We start from the raw sequence: 19,514 nt of genomic DNA on the forward strand, positions 1-19,514 counted from the left end.
CTGTAATTTATCACAACTTTATTTCCTCCTCTATTGGTTGCTTTCCACAAACTGACAGAAAGGCCCTGTTGCTGAAGAAAATGTGTACATAACTCACTGAACACAGATAAGTTGAGCTGGTGCATACTTAGAGCCATCACCCCCACTGACTAATGTTTATGCCACTAATGTACATGGAAGGTACTCTGCACACTACCAGAAGAGAAAGGTAAACACTAACCCAGCTTTAAACCCAGATCTACAATGGTGATCGGCCTGCAAGATATGCTGGTGCAATAGTGGCACAAAGTTGTGGGAGTAACCAGCCACTATTTGATTGGAATTAAGGCCCACTCCCTGAGATGGAACCCATTCCAGACACTGCACAGGTGGCCAAGACCCTGAAACTAGATAGCCCATGGACCTAGGGAAAAATCAGATACTACTCTTCTGCTAAAGGAAGGTAACAATAAAATGACTCCTAATGACATTTTGCTATACTCAGGTCTGTATCTTACTCAGTTATCATCTGAGAAGCTTCTTTCTGCAATAGATGGGAACAAATACAGAGACCCACAACTGGACATATTACAGAGAGTAAGAGACCGTGGAACACTCAGTCCCAAATGGTATATCTCCATCAGATCCCTCTCCTCAAGGCTCAGGAAACTGCAGAAAAGGGGACGGAATGAGTGCAAGAGCCAGTAGAGATGGAAGACTTGAAGGAAACAAGGCCTTTCTAGACACAACAGGACTGACTCACATATGAATGCACAAAGACTGTGGCAGCATGCACAGGGCCTGCACAGGTCTAACCCAGATGGGGTCTCAGTGCTGAGAGGGGAAGTAGACATAAGCCCTACCCCTAACCCAGAAACTATCTCAAATTCAAACTGCTTGCAAAGGAAGAGTTCGTTTTCTCCCATCAAGTCTAATTTACTTAGGGCAGACCACATGCCTAGCAGTAGATGGCCAACACAAAATGAACTCTGGTATTTTTGGATTTTTTTTTTTTGTCTTTTGTGCTTATTCTTCAGTTCTTTTTTTTAAATGATTTTTGGTCCTTTTTATTATTTTATTTGTTTTTTTTAGATGTCTGTTTGTATTCTAATGAGAGAGAGAGAGAGAGAGAGAGAGAGAGAGAGAAAGGGTGTGGATTTTGGTGGGTGAGGAAGTGGAGGTGATCAGGAAGGAGTTGAGGGGGACTATACTCAGAATATATTGTATGAAAAAAAGTCTGTTTTCAATTAATAACAAGATTTTATCTGCTGAGGACAAAACAAAACAAAACAAAAGTAAACAAAGAGTCCCTAAAATTATTCTGCTTCTTTAGGCCTTTTTTAAATTTTTATTTGCTTAGTTTATAGGTTAAGAATTCAAATTTGTTGAGAGGGTAATTCTGTTTATTTTCTTCCAATTTCTCCTCAGCAGGTTTCTAATCTTTTATGTCTCATTTAAATAGCTTAAGGTCCATAAAACTGTCAAAAGCAGATTTCTTTACTGCCTCTTAGTCCTGGTCTTCTGCTTGACTCCTTTCCTGGGAATTTGAGCCTACTCTGCACAGATTTGGCAAATGCCTTGTGAGCAAAAGAAGTGACTGAAGAGTATTGGCTCACTCCTCATTTTCCTCTCTTCTTCAATATCTTGTTCCCTTAATGTCTGGTTCCCTGAGCATCTCCTAGTTAACTGAGAAAGAACATCAGATAGAAACAGGAGGCCTTTAGGGGATCAGTCTAGATTGGAGCATAGGGAAAGGAAAGATTCAAGAATGAGTTCTTCAGCAAAAGAGAGAGTCCAATTAAAAAAAGAAGGGTAATCTTTTTTTAAAAAAGATTTATTTATTTATTTATTCATTATATATACAGTGTTCTGCCTGTATGTATACCTGAATGCCAGAAGAGGACACCAGATCTCATTATAGATGGTTGTGAGCCACCATGTGGTTGCTGGGAATTGAACTCAGGACTTCTTGAAGAGCAGCCAGTGCTCTTAACCTCTTGAGCTATCTCTCCAGCCCAAGAAGGATAATCTTAATATACTACCTGACTTATAAGTCAAGATTTTTTGTAAAGGTAAAGTTATACCAACATTGTTTAATGGTTCTCAAAAACAAAGCATTGGCAATCCATGCAGAACAATTACAGTTATAGAACAGAATATATACTATCATCCTGTCAGTATAAAATTCATGTTTACAGTTGGAAAAGGGCAGGAAAATAAATAAAAAAGCAAGAGAGTTAATGTCTAATTTACTCTTTGTTAAGATGTAAACTAAAAACATGATCATACTATTTATATAATTAATATTTAGAAAAAGTAAAGTGGTATATTTAGAGGAGGAGAGAAGGAGAAGAGGTATGATATAGTGAGGTGTGGTGAGGAGGACAGATTGATTATAGTAGGAATTATATTTATTTAAACTTGATATCAAGGAAGCAGCAATATCATATTTAAAAATATGGGCCTACCTTTAGAAAATTAATAACAAATATTCACAAAAGTTCCTGATGAGTTTCTTTGTAAAATTAGAGTGAGAAATAAAAAAAGTAAATTGTTCAGAAATGTTAGGTACTATAAATTTTTTTACTTGAGTTTCAGGTGTTCCTCATGGTATTGTCTGTGACATTGTTGCTTATTCCCTCTGTAGCTAGCAATAGCTAAGAACCAAATGTGACATTAACTGTTTCTAGGAATTTGCTAGGAACAACACTGCCCATAAAAGTTAAGATTTATTTCCATGTCTTCCAAGGAATGAAACAAGAGCAAAAACTACTACACCACTGCAACTGTCATTCATTAAGCATTAAATATATGCCAAATAATGTCATGAATTTTGCATAAACATTTTCTATTTGTTATATTTTTGTTTTCATCGTTCCTTTTACTTTTTCTTCCTTTTCTCTTTTGTCCTACCATTAAGAATCAGAGACTAGAGATAATGTAATAGATAATAAATGTTTTTGTATTCCTTTTTTATAGAGTGGGGCACAATAGCAGAAAAAGAAAATAGAAAAATAAATTCAGGAAGCTTAGAGATTCTCAAAGCAGGGTGACATAAGCAATGAAGTTTCACCAAAGTATCACTCAAGATTAACAGTAGCCTTATACATGGCGAGGGAGGAATGGAAGCCAAAAAAGGAAGAGATAGTTTACATTAATAACTATATGCTAGGTTTAAATTCATTATCTTTCCGTTTATTTGTCCTGTCTCTTCTTTGTCTGCTTTGTTGATGTTGTTGTTGTTTTTATTACTCTCATTAACTGATTTAGGATAACCAGGTATTTTTTCAGGGTTCAGTTGTACTCTGTTGGTTTACTTGGTATGTCTTATATGGGATTTCTGTTTATGTTTTTGGTAGTTGCTGTAGGATGTAATATATGTCTTTACCTTATATTGTCTATTTTTAAATATTATTCTTCCATTTCCCATTTAATGTAAGGTTCTTCTAACAGTATGCTTCATTTCCCTCATTGGTCTTTAAGGCATTATTAACATACAGTTCACTTCTCCATTTTAAAACTTCCATAATTGCAATTTCTCTGTCTCTCTTCCTCTTCCTTTTCTCCCTCCTCCATCTCATTTTAAAGTTACCTTTTGAAGAAATTAACAAATGATAAAAATCTTATATTTACCACTTCACATGCTCTGTTTCTTTATGTAGACCCAGATTTTCATCATATTTTATAGTTTCTGTGACAAAAAACTCTCTTTAATATTTCTTACAGTTCAGTTTTACTGATAATGCTTTCTCTTAGATTTTGTCTAAAACAGTCTTAGGAGTCCTTTGGTTTTGAAGGATGTAGAGTTGTAGGCTTACGGTTTCTTCTTCAGCACCAGAAAGCCATTTTTCCATTGTCTGCTTGCTTACATAGTTTATGTGAGAAGTCTGTGGTGATTCTGTTGTTTTGTGTCTTTTCTTTCACCCGTTTCTTTTAGGAGTTTTAGCTTTTTATTATTTGTTTTCAGTAACTCTAACACATTTCTGACAGATGTTTTTGTGCTGCTTGTTTTTACTTCATATTGGTATAATACTTAAGTGGACAAACAGATTTAGGTACTAATTTCCATCAGGTTTGTAATTACTATTAATTGTAGTTTTTGGTGTACTACTTCATTAATTACAATATAGGCTCCCTCAAAGGGAAACATTTTAAACATCTTTTCGTTCTTAGTAAATACATATCAAATGAAACATATGGTTGGAAATTGCTTAGACCATGCAGCATTTCCAATACTGCTAAATTTTTGAGAAAAAAATTCTATTACTTTTCTGGGCCAATTGATTATTTTATTTAATAGTCACATTTCTCTTCCCTTTTAAAAGTTTATTTTTTCCATTTTGGTACAACTTAAACATTAAAAAAATGTTACTCATCATTAAACATTAAAAAATATGTTATTTCTCACTAGTTGAATAGTCAAGTTACTCTATTCATTAAAGAACTAGAATGAGATACTGCTGTTTCATAGCTTTTAGAGTGTCCTAAATATGAATTTTTGGAGGAAGCAATATATTTCTGTGTTTGTTTCTTTGGTGATGATTGGGACTATGTCAGATCATCAGTGTTTTTAGTTCAGGGTTAATATGTGTAGAATATCAGCTTCCCTATGGAAGTAATCTGACCCCTGCTAGGTTGAGTGATGAACGTACCCTGGAACAAAGGTAGGTTTCTTTTTTTCTTTTTTGGGTTTTCGAGACAGGGTTACTCTGTGTAGCTTTGCACCTTTCCTGGAACTCACTCTGTCGCCCAGGCTGGCCTCGAACTCACAGAGATCCGCCTGTCTCTGCCTCCAGAGTGCTGGGATTAAAGGCATGTGCCACTACCACTCGGCTAAAGATAGGTTTCTTATAGATTGCGGTCTTAGATCTCTTGACCCTTTATAGTCCGTTAGTTCCTGTATTGAACTAATCACATAGCTTTGGTGACCGTAGCTTTTTCAGAGAGATGTCTCTCACCGTGTTAAGTTTCATGAAAAAATTTAACATTATTGAAGTAGTGTTTCTTAAACTTTTATTTTTCATTGTTAATTTTATTGTTTGAGTTTTGTTAGCATTCATTCTGTTCAATTTTAAGACCTTATTTTAAGACCTTTCTTGACCTAAATTCATATAGATAATTTCCCCCTAGGTTTGATTATCTTTCAGTCTTAAGAATCAAACCAGTTTTGTATTATTTTTATAGTTGACCATATATTTGATTTCTTGGTTCAGGTATTAAGAAAAATTATTAACTATAGTGGATACTAAGGTGCCTCTGTGTGGGTTGATCACAAAACTAATACTATGACCACTAATCTAACCTGATCTTGGAACAAAAGGGGCCATCTAGGAAGGCTGTCTGTGCACTAAGGCAGGCTTTTGGGAATGTCATCTAGTCGTAGGGTCTGGATGCTGACATTTGAAAATGATTTCTTGGTGGAGCATCTGTGGCCTCAAAAATTATGAATTGTCTTAAAATTTCTTTCCAAGGGAAGGACCATATGAGAGGGAGGGTAAACAAAATATTTTGTTTATAATTTGCTGTAAAGATGATTTATTACAGTTTAATATTAAACAGCTCTGTAGGCCCAAAATTTATCTCACTTGGTTCTAACTGGTGTTTCTCTCTGACACATGGTGTGAATCAACTGTCCTTCCAACTTGAAAGAGCAGAGAGTTCACTGACGCAATCCTTTGTTCTAGGGGAATTGTTTCCATTGTGCCTTCAAAAGGGAGGGATATGAAAAGCCTTGACTCATGACAAGTTCTTTCCAAGTTAGACACAGTTGGGGGCTGAACACTGGCCTGAGGAAGTGAGGTCTTTTTCCTCAACTGTCTTAAAAGTTGAACATTAACCTTTTCACATCCCTCTTTAAAAAACTGCACACCAGAAACTTTCCATTCACGTGTTTCTGCTTTCCAGGGTTCTTCCTTAGCTCCTAGAAGTTGCTTGAGTTTCTTTCCTTTTCATAGTGAATCTGCTTTGAGAAGGTTGAATGATAAAAGTCACTGTCATGAAAAGTCTCAAAAAACTATGATAAATAGCTAGTAAATCATAGGTTAATAATAACAGTTGAATGTGTGTAGCAATATATAAAGACATTAAAAGATTTCATCTGAATATAAGTGCCATACATAGCATGATATGACTGTGAATAAGCATGTCATTTTGTTGTTTTTTGTAGAAGCCAAGTAACCAGGACAGAGATGTTACATTCCTTGTCTGATTATGAAAGAAAACATTTAATTGGGGCTTGCTTACAATGTCAAGGTTTAGTCCATTATTCTCATGGCAGGGAGCATGGTGGCATGCAGATAGACATGGTGCTGGAGAAGTAGCAGAGAGTTCTACCTCAAAATCCACAGTTAGAGGAAGAGAGAGACTCTGGGCTTGGCATGGGCTTTTAAAACCTCAAAGCCTACTCCTAGTGACATACTTCCTCCAACAAGGTCACACCTCTTAATTCTTTTCAAATAGTGCCACTCCCGGATGACTGAGCATTCAAATATATGAGTCTATTCTTACTCAAACCACCACAGTTATATTTGAGGATAGCTGAGTTACTATATGTAAGATGTTCAGTTGACATCTTGAAAAAGATACATTTTATTATTTAGAAATGGTGAGTTAGGGGTATCCTTTTCTGTTTGAGTGACATGGGAATAGTAAGATTGCCTAGATTCAATTTCTGGATGGTCATATGATTAGTTTTTCTGTACTTTTTTCATGGCTAGCAATGTAACCCCCACCCCTATATTCTTTGAGCTGTTACACACTCACTTTGAACACAGACACACAGACACAGACATACTTGAAGGCCCCCTCCCACACACACAGACACAGACATACTTGAAGGGCCTCCCCCCCCAAATATACACACCTGAACCCGGTTTTCAATACCATATTCAGGTATAAGTTGATCTAGCTTTTCCTCCTGACATGAGGTGAGAGTTCACTGGGTATTCTTACAGTGATAGAAGGGCTTAATGGAGCCTTCAATCCAAGCCAGACTAAAGTAATAAAAATTGGTAGGTGACAGAACATTGAGGGTTGTCCCTGTCCCTTTTGTATGTCTGTGTTATGTGGGCCTGGTTGGGTACTGATGCTTATCATTATGATAGAGAGTTCTTGGCTACTTCACAGTCTTCCAGATACAAATCTTTAATAAACACCACGCTGCCTTTCCCCTTAAAAAACAAAACTAAACTTTGCCAAAGATTGTTTTTCTCTCCTTTGAGAGTTAACTTTGTAATTTGGAGCATTGTTACCATGCTGTTTGGAAGCTGTCTTCCTGTTTCCATTGTTGCAGTCCGATTGTCCATGGTTTAATCATCAGTAGTTGTGAAGGAGGGTTTAAAAAAAAAAAAAAAAAAGGCTGCAGGCTGCATAGTACCATAAAAAATTTCCACCTGGAAGCAATTTTTCCTAAAAGCCCTTAGGGACTGCTGTCACCCTCCCCCTCGATTGGCAGCAAGGACTAGAAACACCAGCTCCCCTTAGAGCCAGGCTTTTTTGCTCCCAGCTTCCAGAAGGGCTCTGGGAGAGCTAGGGAAATAACAAATTATTCCCAGACACTCTTCTGTAAGAAATCCCCGTGAGCCTTCTTTCTTCTTTTCCTTTGCTTCTTCCTGTATTAGCATTTTAGCTAAAATACAGATTATTTGCAGTAATAGGACTTGAATTTACTTTTTTAGTGAGAGTGTTTATTATCAACTCTAGTGCTTGTCCTAGTGGAAAGTTGAAAGATCTTTGGGTCCTGCCATAGGCCCTTTATAATGCCTTCTAGTAGAATGTAGGCATTGTTCCAGGTGTGAACTCTCAAGGAACTCAAGGTCCTGTGGGAGAGATAGACATGCAAATAAATCTTGTATATGTGGTTTCAGTGTAGCAGCACCCTTTCAAAGATGTGAGCAAATGAACATTTTCAAGCAAAAGAATATTAACCCTTTGCCAGTGAATGTCCTTCCTTAATGGGGCCCATTCATTCTTAGGCCTGTTCTTTAGTGTGATGGGAGGATAGAATGAGGTGTTTGTTTAAGAGCTTTAGGGTAGTGGGGGCGGGAGAGGTTAGTAGTTTTGGTGGAATTTACCCCAAACCACACATGGTTTCCTAAGGTCAAGGTCGTTTCAGATTTGTATTGTCAGTATGAGGGTTAAGTGTAAATGGTGATACCATGGTTGTGAAAAAATAACTCACCCTATACCACTCCAAATCAAAGGTAACCAGGTGTTTCAACAGTATATTCCTTCAAAAACGGACTGTTATTGCTTTCTATAACATTAAATTTGTTTTGTTTTGTTTTTCGAGACAGGATTTCTCTGTATAGCTATGGCGCCTTTCCTGGAACTTACTGTGTAGCCCAGGCTGGCCTTGAACTCACAGAGATCTGCCTGCCTTGCCTCCTGAGTGCTGGGATTAAAGGCATGTGCCACCTCTGCCCGGACTATAACATTAAATTTTTTTATTACATTTATTTATACATGTCTATATGTGTGTAGCCTGGGTGGAGATCAGAGGGCGACTTGCCGGATTTGATTCTTTCCTTCTGTTATACTGGTCTGAGGAATGGAATTCAGATTGTAAGCAGCAGGTGCCTTTTACCTGCTGAGCCATCTTTCTGGTCTTGCCTATTTGCTTTTGATAGTAATTTTGTAATTCCCTCAGTCTTGGAATGAAATGTTTAGTATTCTTTTTGTTTTGGTTTAAATGTTTACTGTATCTTTATATATATATCACATTTATTTTTAATTTATACTTACCAGCTTAAGCCTGGACAAATCTTGATCCATAGTTTGTGTTTCTTTTGATTCTTTTTAAGCTTTTTTTTTTCCTGTCCAGGTTCTAAGACTTCTTTTTCTTTTTTCTTCTTTTCTTTCTTTCTTTCTTTCTTTCTTTCTTTCTTTCTTTCTTTCTTCCTTTCTTCCTTTCTTCCTTTCTTTCTTTCTTCCTTTCTTCCTTTCTTCCTTTCTTTTCTTTGGTACTTAAATTCTACTTTAAAAAAACTGTTACTTCTCAGAAGTCTTAGAAATATGAGCTAAGGAATATTTCTCTAGAAAAGATTTATGTTCAGTCAGTTATCTGTGGACACTGGGAAGGAGATTGCTTCTAAAAATAAATAACAATTATTATTCTTTTGAGATGATGTTTTGCTATGTTTCCTGGGCTGGTCTTCAACTCCTCAGCTCAAGTGATTGATTCTTCTGCTTCTGACTTCTGTAATGCTGGGATGAAAGAAATGCATCTCCATACCTGGCCCTAAAATAAAGAATTTGACATTTTTCCAGACTGTACAGATAGTAATAGTATGACTATGGGACTTGTTCTTTGGTTTAAAATGATTGAAAGTTTTTTGTTTTTTTTCCTCCTGCAGTCAGAATCAGTATGAGAAGAGCAAGATTTCCTTGCAGGCTCCCTTAACCCTTCACTGAGATATCTTGGCTTTATTCTTTTTGAGGTCCCCTCATTTGAGGGCTGGAGGCTGTCTCTCCTGTATATAACAGGAGTATGAAGGTGTAGGTGGTTAGCAGAACCTTGATTTCTCTTTTTTTTTTTTTCCTCCAGCAACTGCAGATGTTCGTGATTTTCTTTACTGAGAAGTTATGTACTAATGATCTAGCACCTTAATTTAGATTTATGAGTAGAAGCGTTTTTCATAGTGTATCTAGTACTTTGCATTGCTCACAGGGAGCATCATCTTATTTTGCTACTTTGTTCTCTATCACTTTTTTTTTTTTTTTTGGATGAAAACAACTTTATTATCTTTCCATCCCTCAGGGTCTTCAGTGTTAGGGACTTAATTATGGAGTTTTAAATTGCTCTGATTGGCTTGGACTCACTATGGAGACCAGGATGGCCTTGAATTTGCAGTGGTCCTCCTACTTATGCCTTTGAATGCTGGGATTACAGGCATACACCACCCTGCCTGGTTTTCATTTTTTAAAAATTAATTAAATTAATTAATTGTTATTTCTTTAAAGACAGGATCTCACAGATTGGCTTACTATGTAGCTCAGGATTCTTTTTCTTTTTCTTATGTCAGATGGGTAAAGTACTCGACTTTATAATAAGGTTTGAGGGAGGTATATGTCACACAATGATGTGAATACTTAATCATCATGCTTATGAACCAAAAAAAGATCCTGCCTCAAGTACTCTTATTTCTTATCTTATAATTAGCAACATTATGATTCAGCTAAAAAAAGCAATGGAACAAATCTTTTTCTTTTAACACAAATTTGTACAAAGGACAAAAATGAAGCCACTGATAAACTTTGTTGAGCCTTTATATCTTCAGCTACTAATGATGATGTTTTGTTCCAACAGGATATTACCATGGTATTAGTTATGACAGTCTCTGTATCCTTAATTTGGACTGTCTTTGTTTTCATTAGTTTATTTCATGTTTGATTTCTGTTGTTGATTTGTCTGATGTTTTGTGACAAATTCTCTTCTTCTGAGACTTTTCTAGCTGTATTTAACCAAGCCACATTCTTTAATAGGCTCTTTGGCTAGGTGCCAGCCGAGGCTGCCCCATCCTGTTTTTAACCTATACTTTTGAAAGTGCCCACTCTTTCAAAAGAAGTACTTCCCTTCTTGCCTGAGGCAGAATTCCCTCACAGCATCCTCTTGGTTGTCTGGGCTGTCTTGGTGAAGCTAGGTACATTGGGATCTGCAAAGATAGAAGAGGATTGGAATATGTTTGCTGTCATGAGGTATCATAAAAACATTTTGATAATATATTAGTTGCTTTTTGTATTACTTTGATCAAATACATGACAAGAAGTAACCCTTCAAGATGGAAGGGTTTATTTGGGTTTACAGTTCAAGGGGATACAGTTCCATCATGTTGGGGAAGGCAGGGTGGCAAAAGTAGAAGGTACTTGGTTGCATTGCACCACAGCTAGAAAATATAGTTATGAAATGTTAACCATTCTAGTTGGTGGTGTGTACCTGGGAGAGTAGAGCCTAAAAATGAGGTGGACTGAAGTCTCATCCAATAGCCAACTTTATTCAGAGCACCAGACCATTTATATTCTGAGGGTATTCTTGAGGGTTGAGCAAGGTCATATGAGCAAAGGCCACATGACTTTAGGCTGTATACAGTCAGGAGGGCAAGTCATGCTTGGAAACATCATTCTGAATAATAATGGGTAACATGATGGGTAATCTAAAATAAAACCCACTCCTATTATTACATGTGGGAGGACCATGAAAGCACATTCCAAGAACAACTTGTTACAGAGGAAAAGAAGTTACAAGGCTCTTGTCTTGTTTACTTGGAGTTTTCTCACAATGTCTCAGAAATCTCACACAGCTTCATTCATGGATCATGTTCCAAGAGATGGTGGTGTTCAGCTTGCTTCTTCATTTTTACTGTGTCTTAGACACTAGCCCAGTGTTTCTCAACCTTTGGGGGGGTTACCTAAGACCATCAGAAAACACAGATATTTACATTATGATTCATAACAGTAGCAAAATTAGAGTTATGAAGTAGCAACAAAAATAATTTTATGGTTGGGGGTTGTGGTTGTTTGAAAGAAAATGACTCCCAAAGGGAGTGGCACTAAAAGGAGGTGTGGCCTTATTGAAGTAGGTGTGGCTTTGTTGGAGGAAGTGTGTTACTGTGGGGGTGGTCTCCTATGCTCAAGCTACACCCAGACAATTTCCTGTTGCCTTCAAGTCAAGATGTAGGACTCTCAGCTACTTCTCTAGTACCATGTCTACTTGCATGTCACCATGTTGAACCATGATAATGGACTAAACTTCTGAAAAATGTAAGCTACCCCATTAAATGTTTTTCCTTTATAAGAGTTGCCATGGCCATAGTGTCTCTTCACAACAATAGAAACCCTAACTAAGGTAGGGGTCACCACAACATGAGGAACTATATTAAAGGGTTGCAGTGTTAGGAAGGTTCAGAACCACTCTCTAGCCCATGTAAGGTAAGTCTTTCCAGACTGGTTAAATCTAATCTAGAAACAGCATCATGGCCATTCCCAGAGACTTGTCTCCTAGGTGATCCTAGACAAGTTGACAGATCAACAATATTAACTGTCACAGGTTTTGTGCTCAGTTTAGATTTCATTGATTACAATATGCTTCTCCAGGTACTGATGATGATATGCAATCGTTTATTTTCTTTTATACCCAGAACATTCAAATTGTAATACTGAAGTTTGAATACAGTCAATAGACATACTGAAGTAAAGAGAAGGGATATAAACTCCATTTGACCTCTTGTAGTTCTCTTTCAACATCATGCTCAAATCTGTTTTTCCACTTTATTTTTAACTTTTGGAATAAACAAAAATACTAATGATGCTTTTATGGAGTTTAATGAGAAGAAAATGTTTGAGGAATAAAACCATGGCAAGTTAAAAAAGATATACGAAAAAGGAAAGACCAGAACAAACTCTGGGATTTTTTCTTGGGTAATCAAAACCAAAACCCCAAACTAAAATGCTTAGTCCTTTGAGTCTTAAGTTCTCTTTGGTCTCATGACATCTCAGTAGATATGTTTGGTCTCCTGCATTACTCTTGTTCCCACCGCTGAAAGAAGGGTAAATCCACATGCATTGTCTTCTCTTCCCTCTTTGCACATTTTCCGTGTGCATGGTAGAATCTTTCCACCAATTTCCAAGGAGATTTTCAAATCTCCTTTGAAAGCACCTGGAGATAAAAATGGGTAAGACAGTCTTTACCCAAGGGGAAACTAATGTTCTAGTATGAGGAGATTGATAATTGAACAGGCCATTAGAATATAGTTGAATAAATTTTGTGAGGGCAGTAGTTACAAACGAGGTGGGCATGAAAGGCTCTAACCTCAGAAGAAGTTAGTTTCTAGCTGTGGATGTAAGAGTAGATGAGATTTACTTTGAAATGGAAGAAAAGGGGAAGGATAGTTGAGGCTGGATACTGGAGTCCTTATAAAGCAGTGGATACCGATTGTTGTCTGCTTTTTTGATTTGCCTGCTTCCTTGAAAATTGCACAACATTCTGTCATTTAGGATACTTTGCTATGTAAATAACAGAATATAGAGGGAAAGTGGCTTAAATAGTTGGAAATTTACTGACATGTAGAGTATCTGGAGACAAACTGTTCAGGATTTCTCCACAGTCTAGGACCCAGGTATTTTTCCACTCTTAAAGCCCAGATTATTGGCACAATTTCCTCTCTTTTAGAGTAGTTGCTTCACCTGCCTATAAGTGTCTTATTTTCACAGGGCAGTGTTTAAGGTAAGAAAAGCAACCTCTTTTTCTGCATCCTCCAGGGGACATTTTGTTTGGTTTTTCACTAACAAATTTCCCTTCTCATTGGTGAGAGTTGTATCACACACCATATGTTAACTGACCACTGACAAGGTAACTAACTTAGTGTTTACCTCTTGTGGTAGGATAGAAAGGTGAAACACCAGAGTTGGGACTCAAACAAAAAGTCAATAGTTGCTATGTAGATACAGCTAATCCACAACTGGCTCATCCTGCAATGGAATTCCTCACTCCAACTCCCCCCCCCTCTCTCTCTCTCACACACACACACACACACACACACACACACACACACACACACACACACACCGGGTTTCCCTTTGTAGCCCTGGCTGTCCTGGAACTTGAACTTGCTCTGTAGATCAGCCTGGCCTCAAACTTATAGAAATCTGCCTCCGAAGTGCTGAGGTTCCTACAGTCCAGCTCCCATTCTGCCTCTTCAGCAAGGCCTTCCTTTTTAGCCCTGGCTGACCTCAGCCTCCCAAGTGCAGAGATTGTGTGTATCACCCTACGTGACTCCTTCCTTGTCTTTGGAAAAAACAGATTGAAGCTGATTTTGGCTTTATGCAAGTCATAAATATAATTCTGTAGTGGTTTAGTGAAGGATAATGGTAAATATTTGTTGAATTCAAACTTTAAGTACCACTTTAACAGTTAGAAACTTTTAAAACATGCTTTTGAAATCTAGGTGGAAGAGGGATATGGAACCACTATAATGTATCAAAGTATTTTATTAGCGGTGCACACTAGGATGTACAAATATACTTTTGTAAAATCCTTTGGTTTATTAGGGAGGTTTTAGAAATCATACTCTTTAGGCCTCCATTTTACTTGCGTCAAACTTTAGGCTATCAAAATCACTGTTAATTTCTAAGCATTTCTTCTTGTTTGCTTTTTATAGTACTAGAATATTCTTGTAATGACATAGATAAGCAACCACATGATTATGTGTTCCATAGTCTTGTTTAACTGTTATGTATGTATCTTGTGTCAGAAGCACAGAGAAGTACAATAATGTTTCAAGGAGTCAACCTTTTTAAGATTCTGCCTTTAATTAATTAATTAATTAATTAATTAATTTTTGGGAGTGGGGATAAGGTCTCAGGTAGCCCTGGCTGGCCTCAAACTTGCTGTGTAGCTGAGGATGGCCTTAAACTCCTGATCCTCCTGTGTTTGCCTCTAGTGTTGGCATGATGGGCATATCCCACCATGCCCAGTTTTATGCAGTTCTGGGGCTTTCTGTATGCAAGGCTCCCCTTCACCAGTTGAGCTACATCCTCTGCCTTGGACCCACAGATTTGATCAAATGTAGTTTTTAGATTTTTTTCAGCAGTCTGTTTTATTTGATTATATCAAATTCATGTTGTAAGGAATATTAGAAATTGGTCATCACTAGATGGCAGTCTTTCTCCACTTGAAGTTATTTGTTCAGAAAAGAAAATAGTGCTATACTTATTTAAGAATAGTGCTGACTGCCAGTATAAAGCTAACTTAGTAGATCTCTAACTTTTCCAGAGTTTAAGAATTGTTTATTTATTTATTTATTTTTGCCGTTTATATGTGCTAGGTCTGTTGTTCATTGATGGCTTATGCTGAAATATATTTGAAATGCTGAGTCAATGTGAACTATGAGGTCTGTTTATATTTGCTTTTTACTGTGGTAGAAGCAATTTGTAATTGAAGACACAAAATGCAAGTGTATTTTCACCTATTTTATAGCCACATGGAAACTATATATCCTTTCACTTGCATATAGACAAAAATTCATGCAAAGTTTGGTAGTTGTGGAACCTGTAAATTTGCACAAAATGCAAAATATAGGGGTCTCTAAACAGTGTCTACTTTTCTTCATTTAGAAGTGTGTGTTTTAGATTTGAAGTCTACTTTTTTCTTGTTTTTTGTTTTTGTTTTTTTGGCTTAGTACTAATCACTGTTGTAGCTCAGCTTCTTGAATACTAATATTACAGACCTGGGTGCTCTGCCCCAATAACTTCTTACTTTAATTTTTAAATTTTTTACTCTGAAGGCTCACTGTAAGCCTTTAAAGTCAGTCAACATCATAAGTGAAGAGAGAGTTATAATCGTGAAGATCTAAGTAGAAACTCTGTGACACTGTTAAGGAGATTAAAACCACCACCTGCTGATTGTCCTCAAAATGTTTGCTCTTTCTTAATGTTCGCCAGAATTGGGAAGCTTAATGCTCAGCTAGTACTTCAGGGGAAATTGTAATTGTTTGCTGTTTCCTATTTTGTAAATGAGAACGCTCTGAAGGTCAGAGAGCTTAATTGAATTGGCCAAAGATGTAGCTAATTACAGTGCCAAGACCAAGGCCCCAAAATCAGTCAGCTAAAATCCACATTTCCTTACTTTGATTTTCTTTTTAATAGGAAATCCAGGGTGGTATTATTTATCTGAATAAGTCTAAGTTCTAAATTTATTTCCATTTCTTATTTTTCTTTGAGTAGGCCTTACATAGTTTAGGATGGCCTCACACTATTTAGTTAGGCTTGCCTTGGATTCCTCATCCTCCTGCCTCCACTTCCCAATTGCTGGGATTATGTTCCACCATACCTGGCTCCTGAATTTCTGAACCTTGGGATTTTTTTTTCCCCTCAAGTTTGTCATTTGTCTTTGGAGAGAAGGAATGAAAATCTCTCTTGGTATAACCTAACATATAGATTATTACTGACACAGAATATACTGAAATTGAAACCAAAAATTAAAAAAGTGAATATCAGCCTGTGTCTTTAAGTTTGAGGATTTTCAGTGGTCCTCCCCACTCCAGTTTTCCACATAACAAGGAATTTGAGTGTCTTTCCTTAGAAGATTGCTTTCCTTTCTTTGAAAGTTAAGCTTGAAACTTACTGAAATGTCAGTGGCAGGTTCTATCTTGTGGATTCTAGATAGTCTTGCCATAAAATCATCCACTTGGAGGGCTGTTTATAATTTTTTTCTCTTCTTCACAAGGAAGGGGAATGAATCTTGATTGCTGTGTTCTTACTGAAGTCAGTGTTGAGAATTTTTACTGGGATTGTGGTGTGTCCTGTGCATGCACATGTGTGTTTGTGTGTGACACTTAATTTGGGTAGTGAAACTGACATGCTGAGGAAAGTGAATTTTCTTATCCCACAGGATAAGTTTGTGATGATCCTGTACCATACATCACTCTAGACTCAGAAAACATGGGCAGTGAGCAAATATGTGTTTGCTGAAGGAGTATCAGTGATCAGAGATAATTTTGGCTTGTTCCAGTCAGTGTGTATTTACTTATTCCACCACTTTGGTGAATGTGGAGGGCTAAGTTTTTGACCTTGAGTATATAATCTAGTTCAGGTGGGTTATAGGAAGAATCAGAAGAAATCATGGGTGATAATGATGAAATTGTTTAAGGACATAAAGATAAACATCAGTTAGCTCAAGAATATAAAATCCTTGAGGCAGGGAGAGGCTTAAAAATAAAGTCATTACTGGAGGGCTGAACAGTGGCTCAGTAGTTAAGAGCACTCAGTGTTCTTGCAGAATACCTTATTTTAGTTCCCAACACCCACATGATGACTCACAGCTATTCACAGGCATGCACAAGGTAAACATACACACACACACACACACACACACACACACACACATATTCAGGCATGCACAAGGTATACTTATATATATATATTCAGGCAAAGAACTCATACACATAAAGTAAAATCAATTTTTTAAAAAAATGTCGTTGTAACTGTAGCATAGACACTCGAGGTAGGTCAAGGATGGGAACTGGAGAGAAAACCTGGGTTATGTGGAGTCATACCCATGATAAAGATTCAGATTTTCTCTTCTTTGTAAAGGTAAACTGTGATGGCTATTCTTGGTTATCATCTTGACTACATCTGGAATTAACTAAAACTCAAATGGCTAGGCACACCTGTGAGGGATTTTTTCTCCTCCCTCCCTCCCTCCCTCCCTCCCTCCTTCCATCCCTCCCTTTCTCTCTCTCTCTTCCTCCCTTCCTTTTGGGTTTTTCAACAGGGTTTCTCTGTTTAGCCCTGGCTGTCCTAGAACTAGCTCTGTAGACCAGGTTAGCCTCAAACTCACAGAGATTTGCCTGTCTCTCTGAGTGCTGGGATTAAAGGTGAGTGCTACCACACCTGGTGAAGAAATTTTTTCTTAATTAAATCATTTGAAGTGGGAAGACCTACTTCTAATCCAGATCTTCGAGGTGGGATGATACACCTTTAATCTGGGCCTTAAATCTGCCACACTTTCTGCTAGCAACCTATAGCTTTATGGAAGAAGGAAGCTCTCTCTTCCTGCTTGCTCTTGCTTTCAATGTAAGCCCATTCCTTTACTGGCATTAGAGCCTACTTCTTTGGGATTTCAGTATTTATTGAAGACCAGTTGAGACATACAGTCTTGGACCTTCCATTCATAGGCAGCCTTTATTGGATTAGCTGGACCACAGCCTGTATAACCCATTATAATAAAGTCCATATATAATATAATATATTATAATATGATAAATTCCATATACATTTAATTTTCTTCTTTTTCTCTCTCTTCATTCTATAAATTCTATTCCTCTAGAGAACCCTGACTAATACAGAAGCCTTTAGAGAGACTTAAGCTGGTGGATGTGTTCAATTCTAAAACATGATTTAGAGGTTGAGTTGTCATGACTTAGTAGATTTAATGGGGAGAGCATGGACAGAGGGATGAGAAATGATTGTAGATACTTGGTTTACATAACTGAATAAATGTCATTAATTGTAGTGGTGTGTGTGTATTGGGGGTCCTGGAAGGAACGGTTTGGGAATGGAGATGGGTCAATAAATATTCTTTTTTCTTCACTCTATTTGGATGGCTTTTAACAATCCCATTGGAGTAGTGTAGTAGTAGTAGGAAATTTGTGTGTAGAGTTCAGGGCAGTGCTCTGCTTTGTAGGTTATACATTAGGAAGTCAGTACTATATGAGTGGTATTTTTGAGCCATTAGATTACTTGGTGAGAGAGCATAGAGAAGTATAATAGAGTAGGAGGCTCTAGAAGGGAGATTGAAAAGGTGTGTCAGTGAAAAGGTAAATCCATATTAGTGTGGTTACTGTTTACATCCAGAAGAGAGTACTTAATGAAGGAGTGAGTGCCGAACCTCAACAGAGGCTGCTCTTAGGAGTAAAATGAATACTTGATATAGTGGAAGGTGAAGAAGTGGAAAGGTGTCTTGTTAGGATGGAGAGCAGAAAAACTAGATGGTAGCTGGGATGGGATGTGTTGTAGTTCAGGGCAAGTTTTTCAGTGACCTTTATACAGACATGAGAATAATTTGGTGGAGAGGGAAAAATACATATGATGTAGAACAGAAGTTGTTTCTGTTCCGTTCCGTTCCCGTTTTTTCTTCCTGTTCTTCTTCCCCTTCCTCTTCTTCCCCTTCCCTTTTCTTTCCTTTCCCTTTCCTGTTCCTTTTCCCTTTTCCTTTCTTTTTCTTTTTCTTTTCAAGACAGGGTTTCTCTGTGTAGCCTTGGAGTCCTGGAACTTGCTCTGTAGACTAGGCTGCCCTAGAACTAGCACAGTTAACTGTAAATAAGCTCTGTGTGTGGAGAGCAGAAAAAGAGGAGGTACAGAGGTAAGCAGGTTGCCTGGTTTATGTGAGGGAAGAGGAAATAGTTAAGTGTATGCCCCTCCCTCTTTCTGAGAAGTGTATAGTTAGAACAGTAGCTGTGTGGGAAGAGTGAACATTGAGGCAGGAGAAAGTCAGGTTCCCACACTATGAGATTTTGGAGACTACAAAGTGATTATTATTATTTTTTTTGAGGTGTTAATTGTTACTCGGGTTGAACATTCCTAATTTAAAAATCTCAAGTATGAAATGCTTGTAAGAAACACATGACAGCTGTCATAAGTGGAAAATGCTAGGTTGGTCTCGTGTGTGTGTCCTGTTGTAGTCAAAACACTAATTCACTAAGACATTGCATAGATTTACCTTCAGGCTATAAATTATATATGGAAACATAATGAATTGTCTGCTCAGATTTGAGTTTTATATACCAGATAACTTGTACAAATATTTCCCCAACTCCTCCAATCAGAAATATTTCTGTTTTCAAGCATTTTGGACAAGGGATATTCCATCTCTAGTAGAATTTTGTAGTGCTGTTGAATGACACTTACGTTGTAGCTGTGTAGTTATACTGAATCCAGCTAGCCTGACTGTGATTTTTCAGTAATCTTCAGCTTCTTGGATGGAGTCATGGGGTAACTGGATAGTTGAATTGACTGAAATTGAGTTTTTCTAGATGAGCTAA

General features: G+C 37.3%; 1 protein-coding gene and 1 non-coding gene across 2 annotated transcripts in view; one reads left to right on the forward strand and one right to left on the reverse strand.

Annotated features, from left to right (window-relative positions):
• Window positions 1-19,514, forward strand: part of Exoc6b (exocyst complex component 6B) — a 493,791-nt gene that overhangs the window by 53,610 nt on the left and 420,667 nt on the right. The window lies entirely within an intron of this gene.
• On the reverse strand, window positions 9,996-10,100 carry LOC131907565 (small nucleolar RNA U13). Its single transcript, XR_009378467.1, has one exon. It is a non-coding gene; the product is annotated as a small nucleolar RNA U13 (small nucleolar RNA).

The sequence above is a fragment of the Peromyscus eremicus genome, chromosome 3 (genome assembly GCF_949786415.1).
Source record: "Peromyscus eremicus chromosome 3, PerEre_H2_v1, whole genome shotgun sequence".
Classification (NCBI taxonomy): domain Eukaryota; kingdom Metazoa; phylum Chordata; class Mammalia; order Rodentia; family Cricetidae; genus Peromyscus; species Peromyscus eremicus.